The sequence below is a fragment of the Leuciscus leuciscus genome, assembly GCF_965113295.1.
Source record: "Leuciscus leuciscus genome assembly, chromosome: 16".
NCBI classification, from domain to species: Eukaryota; Metazoa; Chordata; class Actinopteri; order Cypriniformes; family Leuciscidae; genus Leuciscus; species Leuciscus leuciscus.
In genome coordinates, this window is record NC_138740.1 from 20,624,349 (window position 1) to 20,640,558 (window position 16,210).

Genomic DNA, 16,210 nt, shown 5'->3' on the forward strand with positions numbered 1-16,210 from the left:
AGGCTAATTTCTACTTCAGATGACTTTTTGCTCTCTGGAAAACTATGATAATAATATTCCCACTGTTCAGGCAAATCAAATCTGTTATTTGACTTTTAGTGAAATGCTTTTTAATTATATATGAAAGCTGCAGTCTGTAACTTTTGGCGCTCTAGCAGTAAATAACCAAAATTGCAGGTGTCTTGGTACTGTGCTACTCCGCAGTGGTGCCGAGTGCCGACTCGAACCAGTCAGGGGCCGTTAACATATCGGGTTTTCGCACAAAATTCGTTATTTCAAAAGTAGCTCATAATAGAAGCAACGCGGTCGATTGAAAACATCTACATTTTTCAGAATACCGCAAGCGCACAGCAGGTCATGTGACAAAAACCAACCAATCAGCTTCGGCCTTTCCATAACAACATCGAAAGCTCGGCCGAACAGCTGATCATACAGGGCGGGTTTTTATTTCTCATCTCCATTAATATATCTTGTAATAAAGTTAAGGCGGTAAGGGACCTGGATAATGGATAGTTGGCCCAAAAAAAGGTTGAGAATCACTGCTCTAGGCCATACAATGTAGGTCAGTCACTGAGTTTACACTGTAGTCAAGTGAAAATAGTGAGTTTATTTATTGTTCATGCACAGCATGAGCATTTTACCTGTGAAATGTGATCCCCTCACCTTCGCCACATTAATCCAGAGCGTATCCAATTATCCAAGCGCTTACCTCTCCTGATAGCATTGCCGCTGCCTAATTTGTGTTTATGTGCATGGTTAATGTATAATAGATATGATTCCAGTTCAATTTTAGTTTGCTCTCTTTATTCGGTGTCCTCCATCTGCTCCTTAACTAATGAGACTTGGTTCATTTCCAGTTTGCCAGGAGTTAAACTAAGTTAGCTAAGTTAGCCCAACTCTCTCTCTCTCTCTCTCTCTCTCTCTCTCTCATCCCAAACTCCTCTTTGCTAAGTGATACAGTGATTATGGGTTTCAGTTTGCAGATATTACATAATTGTTTACAAGGGTTTAATGTGTCCCATTTTCTCAGCTATCAGCCATCTGCTTGGCCCGACCTGGGACACATGCTATAGGAAACGGAAAGTTATAGCTTTAGGAAATTCTGGTGTTGCTCCTTATTAAGGGCCCCAGTAGACCAGAGCATCACTTTTTAATGCACTAAATAAAAGTCTTTTTAAAGAGCTTTCTGAAATATGATAAGAGGGAATGCACAGTCCCATTACCTGATTTATAATGACGCCAATGGCCAAATGCACCACTTTAGAAGGGTGCTATCTGTTATGACGATACCATTGGCTTAAAAGAGGCCGGGCTGCTATAGCACTCCATTTTCGTGAAAGATAGAACTTAGAGGTCCAACAAATCCACTGTCAGCCTCTATGAAAAAGTGCTCCGCTCACTTTCTAATGCAATGCGTGACGCAACAGTTTGGCGAAACAGATATACATACGTCCGCATTTAAACCTGCATATGTGTATTTATACATTCCAATGATACCATATAAAAAAAAAGCACAGAGTGATGTATTTTTAGTGCTTCTTGTTGCTAGGCGATGTCTCAAAGAGTTATTGTCTTTCTGTCATTATGTTGTCTGGTGTCAGTGCTCTAGGGTGGGTGGGTTGGTTTGTAATTACTTTATAAGGTCACGCTTGTCTTTCTCCTTTTATCTGGCCGCACAGGGTAAATTAACTTATAAGTTCCACCCGAATTCAAGGACAATTAAGAACCTTAAATTACCCCTTAGAGTTTTGCCTCATATTAAAATGAGCGTTTTGCTTTGTGGAGAGCAGAGCAGTGATTGATTTTATTGAGGTAAACATGTTCAAATGTAGCTGTCATAGTTGCATCAAACTATAGAGGATTATGGTGGTGAATCCCTGTTTAATGCTCAGTCGTCTGTGGATAACCTTGAAGGAAATTACCATATGAGAGCATATCCCTCTAGAAAATCTTTTATGTGGACCGGGAAGGACCATTCTTTGAGGACTTAGCCTAAAGCATTGTGGCGGATCTATGATCATATAACAGAAGATGTGCGTAGACACACACTTAAAAGAATAGTTCACCCAAAAATGAAAATTCTGTCATTTACTCACCCTCATGTAGTTCCAAAACCCATTTTTTTGTGTGCTTTTTTGTGCTATTTTAAGGACACAAGGACAAGTAAATAATTTTGTTGTGTTTTTCTGTCCTTTTAAGTGTGTTTCCATGCCTGTCCACTGTTATTTGATCATAAATCAGTCACAACTTCCCCAAATACCCTGGCATAAACAAAATGACCTTGAATATCTAATATTCATAGTCCATCAAAGCATGCTTGTTTGACTCTTGTATGTCAGAGTGCTTGTGTCGTGTGAGAGTCACATGTGCTCTCTTATGATACTTCAATCTTAAAGCATGTCTTTTCTGTGTGTGTGCATTCGTCTCATAATATTGCATTTCTCTTTAATCACAAACATTGAAATATTTACAAAATAAATGAATTGTGTTTGGTTTTGTATGTATTGCTATTTGATAAATTACTGTTTTAAAAGACTTAGTTTTTTTAAAAAAGCCAAGTGTTTGTTAGTTATATGACACTATTATTGTCTTGAGATCTGTTCTGTATTGAGACAAATTTATATTTTGGGTAAAAAAAAAAAATTCAAGTGCTGCATAGAGTACTTTATCATCATCATTATCATCACAACAACAACAAAATAATGTATGTTCTCAATGTTTTATCTAAAAGTGTGTGAGGGAGAAAGGCTGTGATTTTAATGTGAACTCATTAAAGCTGTAATGTGAAGGGAAACTACAGTATTTTGCCAAAAGATGGAGAATGAGTCTCTGTTTGTAATGCGTAAAACTTTGTTTCTTATTTAATTTATTACTGAGTACATTAAAGTTGGAATTGTATATTACTAACAGACTTTTTAACTCTTTATTAAAGGGGCTTTTGTTTTTTGACTAAGAAATCACAACACCTCTGCTAATATAATTATATTTTATTATAGAATATATAATTTTATTATAAAAGTCTATTTATTGACTTTTCTTGGCCTTCATATCAAACTAATTAGCTGTATAATCTAATATCTAACTGCAAAGTACAAAATGAGCATTTAAGAATATTCTTATGGGCTGTGTATGTTTAAGATAAATATGTTTATGTAGATATTTTAACAACATTTCGATTTTTTTTGCCCATACACATTATAACAAAATCTATTACTGGGGTGGTACCCTTTCAAAACTTACTAATATGTACCATTTATATAATAGGCACACTTTAATTAAGAAAGTAGCCTACACATAGAAAAGGTGTATCTTTTTTCTGAGAATGTATAATGAAATTCAGTGCACACAAAACAACATTGGTCCCCATTTACTCTCACTGTATTTGTATGTGTTCCACAGAAGAAAGTAAGTCATGGGGTTAGGAACAAAATCATGACTGAATTTTCAGGTTTGTGTGAACTATCCTTTTAAGAAAACTTGATCATCTTTGAAGTTTTAAAGGAGTTTCCAAGGTGTCTGATGAACAGGAATTAGTGTTTTGAAAGCACATAAAGCTCTTTTATATCAGCAGAACAAGGAAAACTTGATTATTCATCATATGACCCCCTTAACAAATCAATGCCTGAATGGTGATACTTCTTTTGGAGCTCTTGCGTTCTCCTGAATGTTTGACAGATGGCTCCTGACTCTCTCTCATCCCCCTGCAGACCGATGAACAACACAGTAGTACAAAACAGTCATTAGATGAAAAGAAACGAAGGAGGAAGACAGTGGAGAGGAAATGTTGCGGAGTGGAGAATGTAAATTACAAGAACAGAACAACACAACAGAAACCCCCATAGGGGAAGAACAGGAGGAAAAGAAGTTTTTTTAAAATCCTGTTCATTTGAAGAGCTACAAACACCTTAGCAAGTATTAGAGAAAGAATATGAGATGTAAAATCAATATAACACGCTTTATTATTGCTCAAGAACTACATGAAAGAAACATTCTGACAAGCATCTACTTATAGGCAGAGCAAAAGGACTACTGCAGTTGAGTTTGCTCTAAAACTGGACCGCAAGAAGAAAAATGTGTGTAATAAGACTGCATGCTGCAATTTCCCTGGTGATCTTCTTTGTAAAAAAGCTTCAACTGTAAAAAAAAAAAAGCCCAGCCATCAGTAAAAGAATAATTAAAATATTAATTGATCTTACTAATTGATCTCCTCTTATATTATTGTCTTCTGTAACTTTATTTTCTGTATGCATGTTATAGAAATTATTATGAACAATTCAACTATTTATGTGTAAAACCGCATTTTTCCATCTTAAAAATATATCTAAATTACGTCATATGCTCTCATTGACAAATGCAGAACAATTAGTTAATGCGTTCATGACCTCAAGGCTAGATTATTGTAATGCTCTACTGGGTGGTTGCCCTGCACGCTTAATAAACAAATTACAGCTGGTCCAAAACGCAGCAGCTCCAGTTCTTACCAGAACCAGGAAGTATGACCATATTAGCCCTGTTCTGTCAACACTGCATTGGCTCCCTATTAAACATTGTGTACATTTTTAAATATTGATGTTGCTGATTACTTACAAAGCACTAAATGGTCTAGCTCCGCAGTACTTAAGCGAGCTCTTAACGCATTATTGACCTTCACGTCTATTGCGATCTCAAAATTCCAGCCAGTTGATAATACCTAGAATATCAAAATCGACTGCAGGCGGTAGATCCTTTTCCTATTTAGCACCAAAACTTTGGAACAGTCTTCCTAACATTGTCCGGGAAGCAGACACACTCTGTCAGTTCAAAGCTAGACTAAAAACACATCTCTTCGACCTAGCATTCACATAATACATTATAGACTTCTATAATTCAATGTTAGGCTGCATAGATTAGGTACTCGTTACATCATAAGAAGAATGGCATCTACGCTAATAGTCTCTCTGTTTATCCCGAGGTTTACCGCAGTCCGCCGGATCCAGGGCGTATCCAGATCTGATGAAGGACCTGCGCCTGGACTCGACAACAACGCAGTCCTGAAGTGTCAACTAGTCTCTCCCCTGTGAAGGCCTCCTTACCTCTCTACAGATAAAGCGTTGTCGGGATAAATTCTGTATTATAAATTTTAAGGCCATACAAGTAGTTTATTGAGGGTTGGTTTGTAGGGAAGGACTACACGCCTGCGCACACATTCAAACGTGCATACCTATAGACTGAACACGTAATACACATGTGCACGCCATCAGCGTTCTCACGGGTTCACGTTTTTTAAAAGTTTGCGCAGAAAGAACTTAAAGGGTTAGTTCTCCCAAAAATAACGACTTTATTCCACTATTCATTTCCTTCTCTCTGGGCCTTGAGTTTTTTCACGTAGTGTAACTGAGTAGCGCTTCTGTGTTGTACGTCTGTGTTTTTTTTCTGTTAAAACGGGGTCGTGTTAGCAGCCCCTAAGTTAATAACTAATGATCGTTACGACGGAAGTGAATCAATGAAAACTAATTTTAGCTGGACAATAACTTTATTCTAGAGCTGCTATAAAGCCAAAACAATCTCTTAGGAAATTATTTTCCTATTATCAATGTAAAGCCGCTTTGGAACAATCTACATTGTTAAAAGCGCTATATAAATGAAGATGACTTGACTTCTATTTTAAACATTTGTTTCGACCATGTAATTTTGAATCAAAATATCATAACTCGACTGTCCAGTGAACCAGCAGAATCTCTCTGGTGACGCGTGCCAGAATCACACAGTGTTTAAACCCCACCCAAAATCAACTGCAAGATAGAATAGAACCAACTTAGTGCTCTACACTTTTTTCTTTTTCAATAATCCGTTTCACTCTGACTTAAACGTATGTTTGCTACTTATTTCTTATGTCAACTGTAAATGTTTACGTACAACATAACATACAAAACACATTCCCATTTCCCAGAATTCCATTCATGTTTCCATATTCATTCCATTATGTGGCTCTCAAACATGTTGTTCCCCACCTATTCCCACTTGAAAAACATTAGCATACATTCTCTCCTGAAAATCACCTAATGTCAAAAAAAGAATGTCAACATTTCCAGGGTATTTCTATTTTTAAGACTTATGACTTTGCAGAGAGCTAGTGTTTTATGCAGTGGAGAAAGTTGAGAGAAAAAATGCAATAAAAAAGAGAAATATTTATTGGAAACCAGAAATAGCGAGCGAAAGCAAAGGCCAGTGTTCAATAATGCATTTAAACTGGAGCACATTTCCCCCATAACAACAGCGTCGCTCTACACTTGAGATCCTTTGAACTCCTTTGAACTTTTAAAGCACATTTTGGCAGTCAAAAGAAATGAGAAGCTTATTTTCTTCCTCCAGTCTTTCTACGTCCATCTTTGGCTCATTTTTTTCAAATTGATCCCTACTAACAACAGTATCTGAACTGTTTTGTACACGGACAAGCGTCTGCTACGGATTAATATGGTTAATTGGACAAGACATTAACACTGACAGCAGGTACAAAGCGCTTTCTATCCCACTAGGAAATGAAGTGTTACCTGTTGAGTCTACGCTGATGCTGATGGTTGTTGTTCATAGAATCACCTTCTTAAAAATTCTCTGTGAGATCAAGAATCTTCTTGATCGATGAGGAATCATATGTTCATTGTTTTCAGTGACAGTCTGTCTTAGCAATCCACAGCTCTATTTTCAGATCACTGGGGAGACAAAAAAAGACACAGCTGCAGTGACAAACATTACAGTGGCAATTTCGAGTCATCAATCAGCGGCCGTGGCGAGAGACGGGCTGAAGTGGGGTCAGCTCACACCGTGCCTCAGAACTCACCCACAGTTGTTACAGAAAATGGATTCCACTCTGGCCAATTATAGCCGTCATGTTGTATATCTCACAGCCAGATCTGACTTTAGAGAGCTCGGCAGGATTGATGGCAGGGCCAACAGGAAAGAAAAAACACCCAGGATAGCTACTAAACTACATTTCTATGTCTTTCAATGCGCAGAAAGTACAATAACTGCTAATTGAGAGCTTACAGCCTAATTTATTTGGGATTTTTTTTCCAAATTAAGCATTAGCTTGGGGTCAGAAACCTTGGCATCTAACCAACAGATAAACAATTTCACTAATTTAGCTCAAAATCCCACAGCACTTTGCAGGAAACAGAAATTCTTGTTATAAAATAAAAAAAAAATTTAAAAAAACCTTCCCCTTTATTCAGAGTCTGTAATTATATGTACAATATTCCCTTTCTGTCACAGAAAGCCCAGTTTGAATTAAAACGATGAAGAAAATGAAAGCGAGGTGGGAGGAGAGAGAAAGAGAGAGAGAAAAAGCTTGTTTCTTGAATCACTAGCTCAGGCAAGTTAGTCATCATATAGTGTCACTTCAGGGTGAGGATGATTCACATAGTGCAAACTAACACTGTATTCTTACTGAACGCTCCAGAGCTTTCTAATATTAGGATACTGAGAAACAGAGCATCACATTTCCGGCTTTCTGAGGTGGTTGTTCCATCTAAACAGTTTTGTTGCTTTGAAAGTATATTGGTTGTAGTGTGTAAGCATCAGCCAAATTGAATAAGTAGCCTACATATTTGTCACACTCAAAGCAGAGAGAGTGGAGGAATCTCTTCTAGGCTAGGGTGATGTGATGTCAGAAAACCCATCACATAGATATCAATGGAAAGGTGAGGAACTGATAACTAGCCTATGTTATTCCGTGTATAGGCCATATTTGAAGGCCAAATGGCAAAAATCTTCTAAACCTTTTTCGAGAAGTAGCTGCTAGCTACCTTGGGATTCATAGGCCCTGTTCACAAATGGCAGCCTAAACACTCGCGGTCCTCCTACGAATTTTCCATAGACAGTATGAATTTTCTATGAATAGCCTAACGTCACTTTGACTGTCGGGAAGAAGTCTGCTGCGGAGCTCGCTTCAGTGTGAAAAGTGCGTATCTAGGGGAACGCGTATATTGACCGTAAAGGGGGCGCTCGCGAGCACCCTTCTGAAACCTAAAATGACTAAATGGGACACATGGTCTCATGGAATTAACGGACACGCGGCAGCCATTGTAAGTCCACAAGATCGTAAGTGCATATGAAGTGTGCCATTTTAGACAGGCCCATAATGATAGCAGAGTGTCAGGACCTCAGTTTAACATCTCATTTAGCATTCACCATCACTATATTGGCACCTAGCGCCCCCTGCTGGTGTTACTAACACCTCTTCCAGCAGCAACCGTTACCGGCATGAAAAGGAAGTTGCATTAGTCTTTTCTTTTGCCTTTGTATAATTGTCTTTTCCCTATTGAACATATTTGAGTGAAACTACTTCTTTAACTAGAAAAAATGTTGGGCGGGACTTGATTTTGTTCATTGGGAGTTGATTGGATCACGTTGTTTTGCCATTGCTGGGATCTCATGTGATTGACAGGTTGACCCGCCCTCGCGCAAGCGAAGGGGAAGTTAAAAAATTATGTGCACGAAAAAAATATTTTATAACGTACACTGAAATATATAAAATAAGAATTTCCCATTTTGATTTCATGATGACTTTAAATAGAATAGTTAATTTGACCACCTGTGCTCGGATTACCCGAGATGGATCTTCTGCGGAATGTTTTAATAAAAATTAGGCTATAGAAACACTTCTGTGTCATTTTCTGACTTGAATGCGTGTAAGCTTCAGGTGCACTTAAGGTCTGCATGAAATTAAAATTCACACAAAGCATGCTATTAAAAACCATTTGTGGCCAAATTTTTCTGAATGGTTTCAGGCATATAGTCGTGTTACTGTACTGTAATAGGGTCCTATGTGAACATGTTCTGCATTTATTTTCCCCAGGTTTTCTTTTTTCTTGAAAATTGTGGGCAAATATGATGTATGCACCCCTTCAATGTAAAATTTGAATAGGAGAACATTTGGCATCTAACTCAAAATAACTGATTTCAACAGATCAATCTTTATTCATAAACAAATGTATTATGAATAAAAGTCGAAGAACATTCGATGCAAACCCCAAAAAGCTGCATTTAGTTTATAATCTCTTGAATATGAAAACACAACAAACAACACATCCATTTGTCTTAAAGTGGTGAAACATAGTGTAGAACAAAGGGCAGCCATTAAGTTGCCCAAACAGGGCATTGTGTGTCAAAAAGTTAAATGAAAATAAATAAATAAAAATAAAATAGAATGAAAAAAAATTACATCTATATAACAAAACAACCCAAACAAATAACAAATACCAATTTCTTTCAAAAGACATTCGGAATGGGAAGTTATGTTATATGTGCATTTCTCGCATGCAAAGGAAGTGCGTCCATCACATTTTCGACTCCTCATGTAGGCTACTTTCTCCCTGTGTTGTGGGGCCAGTGGTTCAAGTTGTCAAATCTGGCAGCCTCATATTGCAGAGCCCAACACTGACCTTCTTCCATACCCCTGTGGCCTCATCCCATGGCGCTGGAGGACCAGCCTTTGGAAGGAGAGATCTCTGTCTCCCTCTTTACATGGTCTACTGTACAGTAGAGATGTCAGTTAAAGGGTTAAGTTATGTTTTAGGTAGGATATTATGAAAGCAAAAAGCACTAAACAAGACCAATAACCTTGATTTATTAACCTATTAACACAATATACCCCATTTCCCCATGATATTAACTTACAAGGCATTTGCCCACCGGCAACTATAGTTGGCGCTTGTACTTTTGACTAAGTATACAAAAAACTATAGATAGAGACCTTCATATATATGTGTGTGTGTGTGTGTGTGTGTGTGTGTGTGTGTGTGTGTGTGTGTGTGTGTGTGTGTGTGTGTGTGTGTGTGTGTGTGTGTGTGTGTGTGTGTGTGTGTGTGTGTGTGTGTGTGTGTGTGTGTGTGTGTGTGTGTGTGTGTGTGTGTCAACAAAAAATACTTTTTAGTAACATGAAAATCACCTTTCTTTGGGAGGGTTTGCCTTCGCCATGCTTCCTGGAAGTAGGGGTAGGAAGTTGACAGCCTCATGTGACAGGAAGGAAGTGAATACCTTTTTTTCCTTCTTGAAATCCTTTATTTGGTTGTTTGCTTGCATGTCATTGAGACATAAAACATGGATAACATCTAGAAAAATACCTACAAAAGGAAAATGACAACTATACACTGCTGCGACAACTATCATTGTGATCAATCAATTCACCCATGCATGTTTGACCTCATAATTCTTAAAATCAATCAAAATCATAATCAATAAGATCAATTTCGAGTTTCGAAAAATTCTCTCTGGTGATGTACACTGGACATCTCCGATCATTAGTTCCATCAGGTCTCCCATCCAAGTGCTGACCAGGCCCAACTCTGCTTAGCTTCAATGGAAATTCTACAGTGTGAAAGCTTTTGGTTAATTTCTGTCAGGGCTTAACATGAATGTCTTGAAACCCCGCACAGAATGGTCTTTGCTCTCTCCATGACTGACAGGTCCTCAAAGGAGGGAACAAGACCCTCAAGAGAGACTAGATTAATGCTAAAAAGCCACACTTCTCTGGAAAATGTCCAACTGTGCCCCTCCTAAACAGCTCATACTTGCTGAGGGTAAATATAGAGAAAGAGAACTAAATGCTCAATTTGAACGTTATCCAATACCTAAAGCGAATGAGCCAATGGCAAGTGGTTATGCAACACTTAATGTTGCAGTTGGATTGTTTGGAAGGGCTCTTTCATCTCAAACACTAACATTATAATCCCAAACGGTTTGGAGAAGGCAACATGTACCAGCACTCGGTTCTGCCTTTCGATTGGTTTTGTTGTGACTGTAGAGTGTGTGAGGGAGGCCCACAGGACCCAGAGCTCATAATCCAGAGCTGGCGTGTGGCACACAGGGGCCACTGAACCAATTACACGGTGCATTAAAAAGAAGGATAACGGCCTTGTTGGCTGCGATTTCAGCAGGGTCTGCCCTAGAAGCAGCAGAAATATAAAAACTGATTAACAGGCAATTTCAGACAACAGAGGATACAACTGTGTTTGGCAGATCGGGTTTTACTGCTTTAAAATTTGTTCTGTAAACAGAAGGAAGTTACTCTAATTGGATCCTAGAGGATGATTCTGAGTGGATCTTTTTGTATGCTATTCATTGTGAACTAGTTCAAATGCATTTGGTGTTTTCATATTGCTGAAGTTGTTCTAAATCTGCATATGTATTACATTTTTGAATCATTCATCTGTGAAGAACACTGTGTTTTTTGTGACAAGTCAAACTGCTATCTCGTTTGTAAGTTTTTTATTTTTTTATTTTTTTTTTATAAGCAGCTACAATTCCAAACAAAAGATCTGCATTACATAATGGCCTCTTCTCAGCAGTGTGGTTCGCGCGACACCCTTCACTGAAGTAAAGCGATCACATGCTGCCCTCTAGTGTTACACTGAGGTTTTAGATGCTGTACACAACTGTGCAAACATTTTTGGTCAATAAGATAAAAAAATATATATATATATATATATTTACTTTTATTCAGCAAGGATGCATTAAATTGATCAAAAGTGACATTAAAGACCATGTTAAATTCTATTTGATAGGGTACATTTTTTATTTCAAATAGATTGTGTTCTTTTAAACTTTCTATTTCTCATCAACGAATCTTGAAAATATCTATCAAGGTTTCCATAACAATACTAAGCAGCACAGATGTTTTCAACACTAATAATAAGAAGAAGAAATGTTTCTTGAGCAGTAAATCAGCATATAAGAATGATTTCTGAAGGATCATGTGACTGAAGTAATGGCTATTCAGATTTACTAAATAAATAAAAAATTTGATATACAATTTTAAATATATTACAATTACAATTGTAATAAATTACATTTTAAAATACATTAAAAGAGAAAACAGTTATATTTTAAGTAGCCTACTAATATTTCACAATGCTTTTAAATCAAATAAATTCAGCCTTAGGGAGAATAGGAGACTTAACAACATAAAAAAAAAAATCGTACTGATTACTAGACAATGTAGGCTAGTATACAATTTATAGTATCACGTCATCAAATGTCATGTTGACGTCATAGGCATGTACAGTGAGGAAAATAAGTATTTGAACACCCTGCTATTTTGCAAGTTCTCCCACTTAGAAATCATGGAGGGGTCTGAAATTGTCATCGTAGGTGCATCTCCACTGTGAGAGACATAATCTAAAAAAAAAAAATATCCAGAAATCACAATGTATGATTTTTTTAACTATTTATTTGTATGATGCAGCTGCAAATAAGTATTTGAACACCTGAGAAAATCAATGTTAATATTTGGTACAGTAGCCTTTGTTTGCAATTACAGAGGTCAAATGTTTCCTGTAGTTTTTCACCAGGTTTGCACACACTGCAGGAGGGATTTTGGCCCACTCCTCCACACAGATCTTCTCTAGATCAGTCAGGTTTCTGGGCTGTCGCTGAGAAACACGGAGTTTGAGCTCCCTCCAAAGATTATCTATTGGGTTTAGGTCTGGAGACTGGCTAGGCCACGCCAGAACCTTGATATGCTTCTTACAGAGCCACTCCTTGGTTGTCCTGGCTGTGTGCTTCGGGTCATTGTCATGTTGGAAGACCCAGCCTCGACCCATCTTCAATGCTCTAACTGAGGGAAGGAGGTTTTTCCCCAAAATCTCGCAATACATGGCCCTGGTCATCCTCTCCTTAATACAGTGCAGTCGCCCTGTCCCATGTGCAGAAAAACACCCCCAAAGCATGATGCTACCACCCCCATGCTTCACAGTAGGGATGGTGTTCTTGGGATGGTACTCATCATTCTTCTTCCTCCAAACACGTTTTAGTGGAATTATGACCAAAAAGTTCTATTTTGGTCTCATCTGACCACATGACTTTCTCCCATGACTCCTCTGGATCATCCAAATGGTCATTGGCAAACTTAAGACGGGCCTTGACATGTGCTGGTTTAAGTAGGGGAACCTTTCGTGCCATGCATGATTTCAAACCATGACGTCTTAGTGTATTACCAACAGTAACCTTGGAAACGGTGGTCCCAGCTCTTTTCAGGTCATTGACCAGCTCCTCCCGTGTAGTTCTGGGCTGATTTCTCACCTTTCTTAGGATCATTGAGACCCCACGAGGTGAGATCTTGCATGGAGCCCCAGTCCGAGGGAGATTGACAGTCATGTTTAGCTTCTTCCATTTTCTAATGATTGCTCGTTTGGTGCCATGAAACCAAAGGTGCCATGTAATGATTGCCATCAACTCATCCCTCCACACTGGCACCTTCCCTACAGCATTCAAGCAGGCTCGGGTTACTCCACTGCTCAAAAAACCAACGCTAAACACATCATTGGTAGAGAATTACAGACCTATCTCTCTCCTACCATTCATTGCGAAGACACTTGAAAGAGCTGTCTTCAACCAACTAACATCCTTCTTGTCTCTAAACAACCAGCTGGATGTCAACCAATCTGGCTTCAAGAAAGGACATTCAACTGAGACTGCATTACTGTCAGTCACAGAAGCCCTACGGATCGCAAAAGCTGCTTCCAAATCTTCAGTCCTCATTCTCCTGGATCTGTCTGCTGCCTTCGACACGGTGAATCATCAGATCCTTCTGTCCACCCTCTCATCACTGGGCATCACAGGAACTTCACTCCACTGGTTTGAGTCCTATCTCACAGGTAGGTCCTTCAAGGTCACATGGAGAGGCGAGGTATCCAGAGCACATCAGCTGACCACAGGGGTTCCCCAGGGTTCAGTTCTTGGTCCCCTCCTCTTCTCCATCTACACCACATCACTGGGACACATCATACAGGCACACGGTTTTTCCTACCACTGCTATGCTGATGACACACAGCTCTTCCTCTCCTTTCAACCAGATGATCCCACAGTAGCTGCACGGGTCTCAAGGTGTCTGGCGGACATCTCCACATGGATGAAGGAACATCACCTGCAGCTCAACCTGGCAAAGACTGAGCTTCTCGTCCTCCCTGCCAATCCATCTCTACAGCACGACTTCACCATCCAGCTAGAGTCATCATTAATCACCCCATCAAGATCGGTCAGAAATCTTGGAGTAACGTTTGATGACCAGCTGACCTTCACAGATCACATTTCAAAGACAGCTCGATCATGCAGGTTTGCACTGCACAACATCAGGAAGATCAGGCCTTTCCTAACTGAGCATGCAACACAACTTATCGTCCAGGCCCTGGTCATCTCTAGGCTTGACTACTGCAATGCCCTTCTGGCTGGACTCCCAGCATGTGCGACCAAACCCCTACAGATGATCCAGAATGCTGCAGCTCGTCTTGTCTTCAACGAGCCCAAGAGGGCCCACGTCACTCCTCTGTTCATCTCTCTGCACTGGCTACCTCTAGCTGCTCGCATCAAGTTCAAGGCACTGACGCTTGCTTACAGAACTATCACAGGCTCAGCTCCCTCCTACTTTCACTCACTCCTACGAGTCTACATCCCTACCAGACACCTAAGATCGGTCAACGAGCGACGTCTCGTGGTTCCATCACAGAAAGCCACAAAATCACTTTCCAGAACATTCTCATTTACAGTTCCATGCTGGTGGAACGCTCTCCCCACCCTCATCCGGAATGCAGAATCCCTGACAACATTCAAAAAACAGCTGAAAACCAATCTCTTCCGTGAGCACTTAACCTTATAGAAAAAAAAAAAATAATAATTTTCCTTTCCCTTTGAAACATCACTTATCAGGCTTATGCTACTCTGAATAATACCTGAACTTCGTATTTTGAGCACTTCCTGCGTTGTTGTTGCTTTTGCCTCTTTATGATGACTCGCTGAATTTAGTCCTAATTTGTAAGTCGCTTTGGATAAGGGCGTCTGCTAAATGACTAAATGTAAATGTAAATGTAAATGCTCCAACAGTGGACCTTTTTTCACCAAGCTGTTAGGCAATTTCCCCGTAGCCCTTTCCAGCCTTGTGGAGGTGTACAATTTTGTCTCTAGTGTCTTTGGACAGCTCTTTGGTCTTGGCCATGTTAGTAGTTGGATTCTTACTGATTGTATGGGGTGGACAGGTGTCTTTATGCAGCTAACGACCTCAAACAGGTGCATCTAATTTAGGATAATAAATGGAGTGGAGGTGGACATTTTAAAGGCAGACTAACAGGTCTTTGAGGGTCAGAATTCTAGCTGATAGACAGGTGTCCATAGATATCACCGTCAGTTTGTACTACCGTTAACACTTTCCCCCGAAATGCGGATGCACACCCCCTTCCTGTAAAAAAAAAAAAAAAAAAAACCTGCTACAGAAACACCAAGAGGCAAAACAACCGACACCACAGCCCTGGGAGAGGATGGACCTCCAAATGGAAGGTGTATGACACCGGGCAGTGAAAGCCAGAGTCATCTGGAAGCCGCAAAGACAATCATCTCCACCAGGATCACCAACCCCATCGGAAATGGAATGTAAGAACCATGTATGAGACTGGCAAAACAACCCAAGTGGCCACAGAGATGAGGAGATTCAACCTCACCATCCTGGGAATCATGAGTGGTTCTGGCCAGAGAAGGCTGAGATGGCGCGCCACACACTCAATGTGTGCCCTGATGCTGTCGAGGACAGCCCAGGGAGCGCTCCTTGGGGGGAGGTGCACAGCCCATGGATCATGTCAGCCTCCCTCTGCGCAAAGAAGAGGAGGATCAACTTGGACGTGATCCAGTGCTATGCCCCAACAAACTACAGAGACAAGTCGGCAAAGGACGATTTCTACAGACTGCTGACCATCATCCAAGACTGACCCAAACAAAACATCATCATTGTTTTGGGTGACTTTAACTCCAAGATTGGCAGAGGCAACAGGGGCTACGAGGAGATGAATGAATGAATGAATGAATGAATGAATGAATGAATGAATGAATGAATGAGGCATTTATATAGCGCTTTCATATGTACTACTGTACACCCAAAGCGCTTTACAATCATATCAGGGCATATCAGATCATGGGGTAGCAGGGTTTAGGTGAGATGAATGACAACAGGGAGCGATTCGCCAACCTGTGTGCCACAAGCAACCTGAGGAAGCTTCTTCCATTACAGAAGGATACACAAGCCGACTTGGGTATCACCGGACCTGTTGACGGAGAACCAGACTGACCATGTATGCATCTCGAAGAAATTTCATAGGTCTCCTCAGGATGTACGTGTCAAACAAAAACGTCAAGCACAGCATCAGGTCAGACAGAAGGAACTACACAGAGATGCTGGCAACAGAGAGAGAAG